This window comes from Triturus cristatus, chromosome 7 (assembly GCF_964204655.1).
Source record: "Triturus cristatus chromosome 7, aTriCri1.1, whole genome shotgun sequence".
NCBI classification, from domain to species: domain Eukaryota; kingdom Metazoa; phylum Chordata; class Amphibia; order Caudata; family Salamandridae; genus Triturus; species Triturus cristatus.
Genome location: NC_140590.1, coordinates 1,114,792,816 through 1,114,806,671, shown reverse-complemented (window position 1 = coordinate 1,114,806,671; position 13,856 = coordinate 1,114,792,816). Strand labels below are relative to the sequence as shown.

At 47.4% G+C, this 13,856-nt stretch overlaps 1 long non-coding RNA gene across 1 annotated transcript in view; it reads left to right on the top strand.

Moving 5' to 3' along the window:
• LOC146811177 (uncharacterized) overlaps positions 1-10,742 on the top strand; it is a 127,834-nt gene extending 117,092 nt beyond the window's left edge. Inside the window, exon 3 of the long non-coding RNA XR_014965787.1 lies at positions 9,836-10,742. This is a non-coding gene — a long non-coding RNA (uncharacterized LOC146811177). The remainder of the gene's footprint in view (positions 1-9,835) is intronic.
• The last annotated feature ends 3,114 nt before the right edge of the window (positions 10,743-13,856 follow it).

The window sequence follows — 13,856 nt, the reverse complement described above, 5'->3', positions numbered from 1 at the left end:
ACTCACTGAAGAGGTATTGTATGGTGTACTATGATGAGTTCGGTTTGTAAAAATGCATTTGGACCTCATTTACACTGTACATACACTGTCTATAACCATGCACTATCAGTGCAGAAAGCAAGCAATAATAAAGGCAAAAAGTTCCATAAACACCGGAAAAAAACTGCTTCTGTAGTTTTTAATGTCGCGAAAATGTTTAGCCACTGATAACCACAGTTTTTTAAAGATATTGAAATCACTTGAAAACACTGAAAAAACCCCACCAGAATTTACCAAAAATAGAAATTGAAAACAGGAAAGCCTAAAAATAAATTATCCTAAGTACAGATGGATGAAATGAAGCTGTGTTTTTTTTACTTTTTAACTTATCATGTTTGCAAGTAATTTTGCTAAAAAACTGTCAACATTTGTCAAGCAGATCTCTTATAACTATATTAAATTGTTGTTGATTGTTGTTGTAGAAAAGGTCATATATGTTATGTTATATGAAGCTGATATTTATCCAGATACTGAGGACCTATCTCTTTGCTTTTCATCACATAAACATGTGTTTGTTTTACTGAAAGCCAAAGAAATAGTAGACACAACCAGAACTGACTAAATGTTCTATTGCTATTAACTGTTTTTGACACAAACAGTTTACATTGCTCATAAAAATCCGAAAACAAACCTTTTGATTTTGTCTAAAATACCACCTCTTTTCAGCTTCTGGGTGTATATTTAGTGAGGATGTTTAAATACAGAAGCTGGTTTAGGGTTCAATAGTTATTAGAAACCACATTTGCAACATAAGATACAAGACAGGAGAAGGCATAAACTCAACTCATGCCACCCATGAAAACCTAACTAAGTGCATCATATCCACTAGCTTCTTACTGGTCAGTGGGCCAATTTGGTAAATCTCTGTTGGAAACAGTTATGACTCTGGCTAGCTCCTCAGCTAATTTCACTCTCCTTGGAGATATTAACCTTAACTTTGATGATCCCTTGGCATCTTCAGTGATTGAACTGGCACAAGACCTGATGCCATGTTAACTTCACCAGAAGGTCTCCCAAGCAATTCATATTAAAGGTCACCTTCTTGATCCAATTTTTTCTAACCTGGTGGAACTTAAAGGTAAAGCCCCAATCCACATACCATGGTCAGCCCATTTTTTTATTCTGTCTGTATGGGCCCTATGACTCCCATTCTGCACACTCAGTCAACTCGAATACTAATCCATTCCTGGCCCTAACTCCCGGTGGAAGGGTGAATCCAGGAAATGGAAAATTCAAATCCGAATCTGGAACTTAACCCAGTCACGGAGTAGCAGAAGTTCGCACACTGGATTGAGGAGTCACTGAACCCGGTGCTCCCAAAGAAATCAATCTAGAAGAGGCAGGTTCCACCAAATCTGCATGGTTCTCTCCTGAGCTGCACATTTTAAAACAACAATGCAAAAGACTAGAGAGGACATGGAGGAAAGATTTCTCACATATTAAAAAACAGGAATATAGGGCAGCTATCGGAAAATATGAGGCTGAAATAAAATGAGCCCAGGCCACTTACGATAAGGAATGGATTACAATAGCAGCCAACTCCTCCAGAGAGACCTTTCTGATTGCTAAAAATCTTTTCAAAGTCCCTGATCCCCCAGCGGCACCTGATCCTTTGGGATACCGCTGTAACAAACTCGCGGAATACTGTGCCACCAAAGTTCATAATATTTTCAAGCATCTCCCACAAAGAGACAATAATACACCTGAGCCAACTGCCATGGGCCAGCATGGAAATAAACACCATCTGGAGACTTTTATTCCGCTGACTTAGGAGTCATTTTTAGCCACCTTAACTTCGGTCAAATCGGGGTCACCATTGGACCTTGCACCATCCAACATTTTTAAACTTGTAGCACCTACAGTGGCCCCCATTATGACCAGCCTGATCAATGACTCCCACTCATTAGGGAGAGTCACCCCCGAATGGAAAAGGGTAATGGTAAAAGCTCTGCTAAAAAAACCTAACCTGGACCCTGCAGATCTGGGCAATTACCGTCCTATCTCGCTCCTCCCGGTAATTGGCAAAATCACAGAGAAACATGTTAACCATACAATTTCCACATTTCTTGAGTCCAATAACCTGCTCCACCCCTCACAAAGGGGCTTCCGTCTTTGCCAAGGCACTGAGACCGACTTATTAGCGGTGGTAGAGGAAAAAAAATCCTAGATTCTGGAGGTACGGCAGGCATAATATTCCTCGATTTAAGTGCTGCCTTTGATACAGTGAATCACCGTACCCTGGCTCACCGCCTCAGGAATATAGGAGTATCTGGCAAGGCATTAACGTGGCTCTAATCCTTTCTGGAGAACAAGTGCTTCCAGGTGTTTGAAGGTGACATCTTTTCTAAACCTGTCCCCCTTAGGTGTGGCGTCCAACAGGGCTCATCCTTGAGCCAGACCCTTTTAATGTCTATATGCATCCACTGGTGGATAGTGTTTCCCCCCTTGGGATTCATATAGTTACATATGCCGACGACATACAGTTGGTTGAGGCATTCACCCAGGTCGACCATACGCCCTCTGATCTCCACGCTTGTCTTGAGGAAGTCACTAAGTGGATGAGCCTGTCCCACGTAAAACTCAACGGTGATAAAATGGAGCTTTTGCTGCTTGGCAACCAGTTAAATCTCAAATCTAATACCATGTGGCCAGCCTGTATGAACACGGTACCCATCTAAAAAACTGAGATAAAAAACCTGGGTGTCTGGTTGGATCAAGATCTCACATTTAAAGCAAAAAAAATGCTGGTCCAGGCACTCATCCTCTCTAGGATAGATTATGGTAATGCCCTCTACATGGGCGCCCCTAATGCAGTCATCACAAAACTGCAGGTTGTACAAAATTCCGCTGCAAGACTGCACACGGAAACCCATAATCGCTGCTCAGCAAAGCTGGCATTATGCACTCTCCAATGGTTACCGGTGCAGGAGAGAATACATTTTAAGGCCCTATGTGTTGCCCATAAGTCTTTAGGAGGAAATGGACGTCCTATTATCAAATCCATGATTAGCCCTTACGAGGCCAACAGAAGCCTTCGCACAGATGAGATTTACCTAGTCGTGGTACCAAGGATTAAGAAGGCCAGAAGAAATGCGCATGCGTGACACGCGCGCATGCGCAGTTTTCGCTTGGATTAGAATAAATGTTGACAAAGAGAAGGAGGGAAGCCCTGTGATGCTGCCTTACAGGTAAGTGGGTTGTAATTTATTTGTAAGTAATAAAATTAATTGTTAATATTGGAGGGGTGGAGGAAGGGGCTGGCCAACTCTGCTACACTGCAGAGGGTGCGAAGATTTTCCTTCTCCGCGTTCTCTGCGGAATGCAGGGAAGGCAAATCTCTTCATATTCCGTGGGCGGAGCGGAGGTCTCCGCCCCAGCCTAGTCTAAATTTTTAATTTCTTCATATTTCTAGTGTACTATAATTTTCAATCAAGAAAACATTGATAGTTGGATCACTTGTGGGCACTGATCACTTTGACTCCCTAAATCAATGTAATTATTTATTTGTCTATCACATAAATGCCAAATCTAGCTGTAAAATATCATATAATTCAGAGAAATTTGTTATAAAATGCATAGACAAAGAAACATAAAAACAGAGAAGCAGAAACAAGGATTACCACAAGATCCCTAACTAAGCTGGAAATGTCACAAATGTGCCTAATAAAGTACTATACCATCATTTAAAAGCCACTGTCAATTAGTCAACACAGGCTCTCAGCCTCACAGCTGATTTAAAAAAATTAAGAACAAAGAAGACAGTTTCACCGGACAATTGTAAATAAACAAAGGCTGGTTACACCTGTTTAAACTCCAGTCTTTTTAAAATAGGGATAATAAAAGTTTTTCGGGGAGTCACATAATACTTACAAAACATTAAAACATTAAGGGGCCGATTCCGATCCGGGTCGGAAGGGCACCGAACGCGATCCGGCCGGAAAAACTATGAGCCGGACGATTGTGTTTTCCGCCCGACTCACACAGCTGTACGAGCGAGCAAGTACGATGCGAGTTACATGAAATTTACCGACCGAGTCGTTTCCGGTTTTTGAACCGCTCCTTATGTCTCGGTCGTAAGCTAACCGTGGCGTGCAATGGATGTGATTCATGACCAAGCCAGTACGATGCACGTGTCGGACAGCCTGTGCAAGCCGGAGTGTCCGGCTCGCAAATTGTCTGGGTCGTTGCCTTAGGGGGTCCGCGTCGGACCCACTGTCACCCGCAGCCCTACGACTCGGACACAGGGGGAGACCAAGGGTTCCCCCAACACAGGCTTGTACGGTGCAGATGGCACCAATGAGTACCGACTGTAGGGGGCGCCCTTGCACGAGACGTACTCATTCAGTCAATGGGAGCCAATGTACGCGCCATACGACCAGCTTCCATTGACTTCTATTGGATTCCGACCGAACCAAGTCTGGCAGCATACGGCCGCATCGTACTCGCTCGGTCAGACTGCAGGACTCCAGCTCAGTCAGAAAACACTCCGGATCCGGCTTGGTTGGAGTGCTTTCCGACCCGGATTGGAATCGGCCCTTAAGCATGTCCTGTGGAGACTTACCGTCGAACGCCACAGGACTCTAAAATCTAACCTCTAATACACTCCCGTGGCTGTGCCAGCAAGAGGTAGAAGAGATCAAAGTGAAACCTGGCCAGTAAGAAATGCTCATATGTACTGAGAGGCCCCAGAAGATATCACTCAGTCAATTGTACAGTTTTCAAAATAATGAATTTACAGACACTAAGCGGCCGATTAGGACGGCATGGAAGCGGAAAACAACCGCCTGCCGGTACCGTGGAAATTCGGTGGCCAAATTAGGATCATCTGCCAAAAAACACCGACTGTGGCGGAATGGGGCCAAGAAAAAACGTTGGAGCAGGCGGAAATGGTCAAAATCCGTCCGTGGCGTTCGGATCCACAGCGGAAAAACACCAACCCGCTTCAAGCATAGCGGAGACACCGCACGGGAAATTAGGATATCCCCAATGGTCCCGCGGTACGTTCTGCTGTTTCTGACCTGTAATGTCTTGCACAACAACAAAGCTACACCACCTAGGACAAATTCCATTCATCTGCACCACACACACACAAAATCATGTCTCACAGATCAAACATTCACTCACTCCCATTCACCCCAAATGTAGCTAGCAACATTACCATGGGGGCATGTGCACAGGTAGCCAGCACTACTGCTCCCATTAGGCCCCCTGTCCCACACCTCAGCAGGATGGAGCACTCCCCAACCCAGAAGCAGGTGGAAGCCATTGCAGTACACCAAACAAACGTACAGGTAGGTAGCCATCCTCCCTGGGAGGGTGTTTGTGGGTGAGAGCCCTGCACCAATACTCCCACCATGCTCCCTGTCTCACACCTCAGCAGGATGGAGCACTCCCCCACCCAGAAGCATGTGTCATCCATTGCAGTACACCAAACAAACTTATAGGTAGGTAGCCATCTTCCCTGGGAGGGTTTTTGGGGGTGGAAGGTCTGTACCACTACTCCCACCATGCCCCCTGGCCCACACCTGAGCTGGATGGAGCCCTCCCCCACCCCACCCAGAAGCAGGTGGAAGCCATTGCAGTACACCAAACCAACGTACAGGTAGGTAGCCATCCTCCCTAGGAGGTTGTTTGTGGGTGGGAGGCCTGCACCACTAATCCCACCATGCACCCTGTCACACACCTCACCAGGATGGAGCACTCCCCCACCCAGAAGCAGTTGGAAGCCATTGCAGTACACCAAACAAACTTCCAGCTAGGTAGCCATCCTCCCTGGGAGGGTGTTTGTGGGTGAGAGGCCTGCACCACTACTCTCACCATGCCCACTGTCCCACACCTCAGCAAGATGAAGCACTCCTCCACCCAGAAGCATGTACCAGCCATTGCAGTACAGCAAACAAACTTACAGGTAGGTAGCCATCTTCCCTGGGAGGGTGTTTGGGGGTGGGAGGCCTGTACCACTACTCCCACCATGCCCCCTGTCCCACACCTCAGCAGGATGGAGTACTCCCCATCCTAGAAGAAAGTGTCAACCATTGCAGTACACCAAACAAACTTAAAAGCTAGGCAGCCATCTTCCCTGGGAGGGTGTTTGTGGGTGGGAGGCCTGTACCACTACTCCCACCATGACCCCTGTCCCACACCTCAGCAAGATGGAGCACTCCCCCACCCAAAAGCATGTGTTGGCCATTGCAGTACACCAAACAAACCTACAGGTAGGTGGCCATCTTCCCTGGGAAGGTGTTTGTGGGTGGGAGGCCTGCACCACCACTCCCACCATGCACCCTGTCCCACAGCATAGCAAGGTGGAGCCCTCCCCCACCCCACCCAGAAGCATGTGTCAGCCATTACATTACCCTCATCAAACTAACAGGTAGGTTGCCATCTTCCCTGGGAGGGTGTTTGTGAGTGGGAGACCTGTACCACGAATCCCACCATGCCCCCTGTCCCACACCTCAGCAGGATGGAGCATTCCTCTCCCAGACGCATGTGTCAACCATTGCAGTATACCAAACAAACTTAAAGCTAGGTAGCCATCTTCTCTGGGAGGGTGTTTGTGGGTGGGAGGTCTGTACCAATACTCCCAACATGCCCCCTGTCCCATACCTCAGCAGGATGGAGCACTCCCCCACCCAGAAGCATGTGTCAACCAATGCAGTACACCAAACAAACCTACAGGTAGGTAGCCATCTTCCCTGGGAGGGTATTTGTGGGTGGGAGGCCTGTACCACTATTCCCACCATGCCCCCTGTCCCACACCTCAGCTGGATGGAACACTCCCCCACCCAGAAGCATGTGTCAGCCATTGCAGTACACCAAACAAACTTACAGGTAGGTAGCCATCTTCCCTGGGAGGGTGTTTGGGGGTGGGAGGCCTGTACCATTACTCCCACCATGCCCCCTGTCACACACCTCAGCAGGATGGAGCATTCCCCTCCCAGAAGCATGTGTCAACCATTGCAGTATACCAAACAAACTTAAAGCTAGGTAGCCATCTTCCCTGGGAGGGTGTTTGTGGGTGGGAGGCCTGTACCACTACTCCCACCATGCCCCTCATCCCACACCTCAGCAGGATGGAGCACTCCCCCACCCAGAAGCATGCAGCAGCCATTGCAGTACACCAAACAAACCTACAGGTAGGTAGCCATCTTCCCTGGGAAGGGGTTTGTGGGTGGGAGGCCTGTACCACCACTCCCACCATGCACCCTGACTCACAGCCTAGCAAGATGGAGCCCTCCACCCATCCCACCCAGAAGCATGTGTCAGCCATTACATTACCCTCATCAAACTAACAGGTAGGAAGCCATCTTCACAGTGAGGGTGTTTGTGGGTGGGAGGCCAGCACCACTACTCCCACCATGCCCCCTGGCCCACACCTGAGATGGATGGAGACCTCCCCCACCCCACCCAGTAGCAGTTAAAGCCATTGTAATACACCAAACAAACTTACAGGTAGGTGGCAATCCTCCCTGGGAGGGTGTTTGTGGGTGGGAGGCCTGCACCACTTCTCCCACCATGCCCCCTGGCCCACACCTCAGCAGGATGGAGCACTCCCCCACCCAGAAGCAGGTGGAAGCCATTGCAGTACACCAAACAAACTTACAGGTACGTAGACATAATATTCTGTATTGTGACCCCACTGAGCAGGAATTAAGCCTCCAACATGCACACACAGATGTGTTACATAACAAAGCCAAATGTAAGCACATAACAGTTAAGTAGCCAGTACGTGCACACACACATTCGTCACAAACGAAATGGTGCCTTATGACAACACCGGCCCTCTCATTGCACAAATATGCACACTGACCACATTGCCACGCACAGTGTGCACACAAGGTAAGCAAAGGAAACTGTCACAGCTACCAAAGTGTGACACACCAATGCACATGTAGAAGAAAGTCTGAGCACAATCATGCACAGCACCTATTGACATGTGCAGTGCCAAGGGGCCAGAGCAACAAGGACCATTCGAAAATTAAGAAAGCGTGTTTGGTGGTACAAATCAAGATATAAGTAAAGAAAGAGAGAGTTTCCCAGGTTTAGCCAAAAGGGACCGGGTATGTAGAGTTTTTCAAAAATAAAAAGCTTCCCTTTTGTATTTATTCCAAGTTCTCCAACAAATACAGTCATATACAATGTATTATGAACCCAAAGACAAGAAAACTACAAACTATAGCACCATAGGGATAGAGTATGATAATTTTATTCAAAATTCCTCTATTGCAAACTGTTTTACACTATTGTATCCAAGACTATTCAATGTCTTTCAATCACCATCAGCAAATAAAATTCATATAATCACAATCATAAATATCGTTCACAGTATTTCATATTTAACACTTCTAATCAACAATAATAATTATTGCACATAATGAACTTTAGCAAAAATAAAACATTATGAATAAAATAGACAATACAATAAAGATGAAAGTATAAAAACAGCAAATACAATTGTGTCCTCTTGTCGACGCGTTTCGGTGTAATGTCTAATGTACAACACCTTCTTCAGGACCAACACATTAAAAACAGCTCTCACTATTGGTTAAAATCAATATAGAAACAGGGCTTCTTACTCATTGTCCTAGATAGCCATGGGAGAGTGTCTCAATTCACTTCATCCCTGTTGTTGCACTAGTTTCTTCTAATGAGGATTCATCAATTCTTATTTAGATTTATACGTGCAAGGCGGTTAGTGCTTCATACACCCGTTGAAACGGAGATTTGGGGTTTATATCATTCCAAATCCTTGCCAGCTGTCATTCCGTGTGGTACTAATCTTTTGGGCTACTTCACACGAAGTCAATGGTTCTCTCACTGTTGATATAATTCAAGTGGAGGCACGTATCTGGTTGGAGCGCACAGCGTCTCGTCTCACGGGGTTCATGGATGTTTGTTGTATCTAGGACAATGAGTAAGAAGCCCTGTTTCTATATTGATTTTAACCAATAGTGAGAGCTGTTTTTAAGGTGTTGGTCCTGAAGAAGGTGTTGTACATTAGACATTACACCGAAACGCGTCGACAAGAGGACACAATTGTATTTGCTGTTTTTATACTTTCATATTTATTGTATTGTCTATTTTATTCATAATGTTTTATTTTTGCTAAAGTTCATTATGTGCAATAATTATTATTGTTGATTAGAAGTGTTAAATATGAAATACTGTGAACGATATTTATGATTGTGATTATATGAATTTTATTTGCTGATGGTGATTGAAAGACATTGAATAGTCTTGGATACAATAGTGTAACACAGTTTGCAATAGAGGAATTTTGAATAAAATTATCATACTCTATCCCTATGGTGCTATAGTTTGTAGTTTTCTTGTCTTTGGGTTCATAATACATTGTATATGACTGTATTTGTTGGAGAACTTGGAATAAAAACAAAAGGGAAGCTTTTTATTTTTGAAAAACAAATCAAGATATACACATGACAGGACAAAGGTATGCAGGAGATGACAATGGGCAGTCCATGTCCAGATGTGACGTCTGCCAGGTCAGACAAATCAACATAGAGTCCTCAATGAAATAACATGCTGTGCCAGTCCCTAGATGTCAACAGGTCCCTGTAATCATAAAAAGTGAACGTGGCGCATGGTATGTATTGACACCTCACACCGTTGATAAGTAATGAACATACCACGGCATCATGTCAGGGGGACACAGTAGTGCACAGTGGAAACAATGTGATGAGCAGTCAATTGTGAAGTGTACAAACAGTGAATGACACAGAGCTAACACAAAGCATGCAGGGTGCACTACAATGATCATTTCACATCTGACCCACAGGTGACCAAGACCTCACTGCAAAGGACAACACCAGCAACCTGCAGAGCCAGTCTCCCCCCGGTAAATGGACTCTTGGATGTTGACTCCCGAGATTCTCTGGACAATGAGCTTGAAGCAGGCCAATTTAGTGTGTCAGGGAGCAACAGGTCCCAGGACACCATTGTCCCCCCCACCACATCTGCTGCAATAACAATGTCACTGCAGACCCCTGCTGTTACAGCCTGTGCATCCACCGCCACCACCACCACCAGTGCTGCCTGCAACACCCTCCCTGTGCCAGAGGATGACCACCCCACAACACTGACTGAGGAGGGCAGGGAGAGGATGTGGGTGCCCACAGTGGTGAAGCAACAGGTCCGTGGCAGCAGGTTAGGTGGGAGGGGCAGGGTCACCCACAGACACCATAAGGCTGGGACCAATTCCCTGGAACACATCACCAGAGTCCTTGGGGCATATTCTGATGAGGTCTATCGACACACGCATGGGACAAATTGTGGACCTCTTGGGCCAGCAAGTGGTGGTACTGAGTGACAGGCCTGCGCCACAACCAACACATCCGCCTCCCTCTGGTGGGCCGCAGGATGACAGTTCACCATCCTCCCCTGTGCCAACAGAGAGGAGTGAGTCCTCAGACCCCACTGGCCCTGAAGAAGGGCCCCCCTGCCAAGCGACAAAGGGGCCGTCCTATGAAAACCCTGGGAATAGCTGGAGGCAAAGCACCTGCCAAACGCCAGTCATGGAGCCAGCCATAATGGAAACCCTCTTCACCACTGCATTGACTTTTTGGACTGTCCTTACCCACACTGCCTTGTGAATGGCATCTGTCTGTTGGACTGGGTCACCACATCAATGTGGTGACTATTCGATTATCTCATTTACCATTACAGTCAACCCACTGCTCCACCAATCACTTCAATGCAAATGTTCACCCCCTCACATGTCACCATTGTAAATAAAAACCCTTACACACATGTTGTTGTGTCTGCTCCGTCTTTATTCCAGGATGTACAGTCTTCAACATGATCACAATGTACCAGGAGTATAGACTGTATGTAGGCAAGGAACAGAACAACATTCACTGGTCTGGGTGTGGCATCACAGACATCACAAAACACCTACCATCAAGATAAGCCAACATGTACACGTCACAATGGGCAACAAGGGTCAACATACACATCCTTTAGATGTTCCTGAATCACCTATCCCAGAAACATTGCTAACCACCACTGAATTTACAACTGGCTGCTGTTACAATTCTCACATACCCCTTCACGACAACAGCAACCTCATCAGACAATGGGTACGTTGTACATTGTCACCCACTTTCAAGTGAAGTAGTGGGTAATGAGCTGTTGACGCAGGTCAACACCTTCCTCCTCTCCACTGTCCTCATCACTGGACACGTGTTGGCTTCCAGGTGGGGGCCTTGGTTCCTCATCATCATCCAGGAGCAGGGGAATCTCCGTGTGAATGCCAAGGTTGGGAAGCATGCCACTACAATCTGACACACCTTCCCATGCGAGTATGCCAGTGCACCTCCGGTCTTGTCCAGGCAGCGGAAACATGACTTGAGCAGACCAAAAGTACGCTCCACCACGCAACGTGATCTCCCATGGGCCTCATTGTAGCAGACTTCAGCCAGGGTCCTGGGATTCCGAAGTGGGCTCAGCAACCAGGGACAGTTGGGATATGTAGAGTCACCTAGGTATGACAAACACAAATAGACATTGCAATGTCGCAGAGGCAGTGGGCAGTAGACAACACACACACAGCATGCCGCATGACTAGGCATACTCACCCACAATCCATGCACGCTCTGGAAGCAGATTAGCCATCAGCTGGGTCACAATACTGTTCCGCAGGATATAGGAGTCATGGGCTGAGCCTGGGAATTTGGCACACACATGGGAGATGATCATATCTACCAAGCACACCACTTGCACGTTTATGGAGTGGTAATGTTTGTGATTCCTGTAAATGTGCTCACTTTCCTGTGGTGGCATGAGCCCAACATGGGTTCAATCAATGGCACCAACAAAATGGGGGATGTGTCCAAGGGGATATAAGTCTCCCTTCACAGCTGCCAATTCTGGACCCCTGGGGAAATGGATATATCTATCCTTGTATATCATCATGGCGGACAGAACATCATGCATCACCATGCTGAACATCGGTTGTGACATCCCACCAGCGCTGGCCACTGTCTGCTGGAACGATCCACCTTATAAGTTGGGGTGAAAGCTGTTGGATATGTCCTGCAAGGCTGCAGGTGGGGCTCCAACATGTCACAAAGGGTTTTTAGGGTGGCTCTATCCAGCCGGCATTTCCGGATGATCGCCACATCCTCCATGTCGTCCAGCAGTGTCAAGTGATGAGTCAGATTTGGCCTCCTCCTAGTTGAGATGAAAGAGGACACATGTCAATGCAATGCATCATGGGATGGGCACAGCATCTCACGTTCTGGAAGACACAACGACAACAATGACTGTCATAAAAATTGAGTTACAGAGCAGCTTACATGTAGGGACGCCTTCAGCTACACAAATGGCACACCTGTCAACTTACAAAAAAGAAGTGCCTCAAACACCACCTCGGTCAATGTGAATGCACATAGGGATATGGCCACATTTACCATGGGCGAGCCTGGGAGTATTGCATCCAGCATATGTGTAACAAATCAACCACATTGTCTCATACCTAGCTGCTGTACCTGACACACCTTCATGCGTAATTTGAAACTGGCACACATCCACAACACAATGCCCACAGTCAGAGCAGAAATGACAATTGTGTGCATGATCAGACATAAGAGGACATGCAAAAAAGATCATCATTCATTGAGATGAACATTGCTGTGATTGTCACTGCACCTCAACACATTGAGGGAGTACAGGCCAATCAACGAAATGACATACAAAAACATGGCATGTTCAGCCACCAGTGGAGTAAATGGAACATTGTCATTGTGTGCACAATGATGTGCCATTGACCATGTGGGCACTGTGCACTGTTGATGTTTGCAAGAGGGCCATTGCCATTGTATGGCACCTATATTGTGGTAGCGACTGCCTGGCCCCAGCGGTGTGTCACCAGTACCCCCATTCACACAAGTGCGGTAGTCATAGGCATGGAGACATGCCCAAATGGCGGTGGGCATGCTCTCCCACCCAAATCACCGTGCCTCGTGTCAATGCATGGTACCCATATCGTAGTAGCTACCGCCTGACCCCAGCGGTGTGACACCAACACCCCCCATTCTCACAAGTGTGGTGTTGATAGGCATGGAGACATGCCCAAATGGCGGTGGGCATGCGCCGCCACCCAAATCGAGGTGCCTCGTGTCAATGCATGGCACCCATATCACGGTAGCTACCGCCTGACCCCAGCGGTGTGTCACCAACACCCCCATTCACACAAGTGCAGTAGTCATAGGCATGGAGTCATGCCCAAATGGCGGTGGGCATGCTCCGCCACCCAAATCACGGTGCCTCATGTCAATGCATGGTATCCATATCGCAGTAGCTACCGCCTGACCCCAGCGGTGTGACATCAGCACCCCCCATTCTCACAAGTGTGGTGTTGATAGGCATGGAGACATGCCCAAATGGCGGTGGGCATGCTCCGCCACCCAAATCGAGGTGCCTCGTGTTAATGCATGGCACCCATATCACGGTAGCTACTGCCTGGCCCCAGCGGTGTGTCACCAACACCCCCATTCACACAAGTGCAGTAGTCATAGGCATGGAGTCATGCCCAAATGGCGGTGGGCATGCTCCGCTACCCAAATCACGGTGCCTTGTGTCAATGCATGGCACCCATATCGCGGTAGCGAGCCTGGCCCCAGCAGTGTGTCACCGCCATGGAGCATGCCCTAGAGCTAATGGGAACCTTGATTGCGGTGGCATGATGCAATTTTGAATATCGCAGTAGGCATGCCTCCCCACCGCGAAGGCGGTCATTGGATGCATTTGAAAGATGCACCATCGCGGTAGTGCTCACCGGGCCCCAGAAGTGTGTCACC